This window comes from Wasmannia auropunctata, unplaced genomic scaffold (genome assembly GCF_000956235.1).
Source record: "Wasmannia auropunctata unplaced genomic scaffold, wasmannia.A_1.0 LD336074.1, whole genome shotgun sequence".
In the NCBI taxonomy this organism is placed as follows: Eukaryota; Metazoa; Arthropoda; class Insecta; order Hymenoptera; family Formicidae; genus Wasmannia; species Wasmannia auropunctata.
In genome coordinates this window covers 879,870-880,897 of record NW_012026816.1, presented here as the reverse complement: position 1 = coordinate 880,897, position 1,028 = coordinate 879,870, and positions in this window count along the sequence as shown.

Below are 1,028 nucleotides of genomic sequence, written 5' to 3'. Positions count from 1 at the left end.
TTGAAAATGCTGTAACTTTGTGAAAAAAAATCGTAGTCGACTGTTTTTTTTTTTCAAATTAAAGAGAAAGATTTCAAACTTTATGACGCTGGAAACCGCATCCCCGGGAAAAATTTTAGCAAGTCCGTGCTACTCGTTCAAAACTTTGCAATTTTCAGTGTGGCAAACATGCTCTCAGATTTAAGAGTTTACAGCCACAGGGGTGCGTTAAATTTAAAATCGACTCACGATATTTTAAAGTAGAGATTTCAAGCTTTCATTTAAAAAAAAGTTCATTATTTTACGATAATTTTTCGCGGAGTTACCGTTAACCAAAGTTGACCAATTTTTGCTCAAAATTTTTCTATGCCATAATTTTTTTGAGCAGTGTATATATGGATTCTCCGGGCGACAAGGGTCACTCAAAGTTCGGCAGTCAATTCAGTTTGTCACGCTGTCATTTTAAACGGGCATAAAAAGAACTTATACTTTGTGCGCGGGTGAAAATCGAGTGCCCGAGAACGCTCCTGGAGAAGCTTCGTGCAACCGGCCCACGAGACCCCAGCACTTACCCAGCGTGAGCTCCTGCCAGCCTCCCCAGCTCGGTTTTTCAAGTCACAGCAAGTAGTAAGTCATCATGTCTTTATTTTTTTAACCGGGAACAGCTAAATTAGTCGACTTGTCTCAGACTGATCTCGTTCTCAGTGTGTCGCAAGCAAAATTCAAATGTGCCACCGCGGCCCCGCCCCTCGCGATCAACCCGGCGTCGCCGAAGGCAAGAAGCGCGGAGGCTTCTTGACTAGGCCTACCAGGAGTAGTTAAACTCCTTGGAGGACCCGACAGTGAGACCAGACAACCAGGAGCCTGCTGACTCAGTGTCACCAGCCACTCCTCCGGCTAACTCTCCTCTCTCCTCTCCCGAGGAAATTCCCCCTCGTCCTCTTTCCGCATCTTCCGCTCTCACATACCGAATTTTCCCAGAGACACCTTCGCCAACTCCCTCACCAACATGTTCTTTTCCTTCAGTCTCCTACTCTCCGGTACCTCTT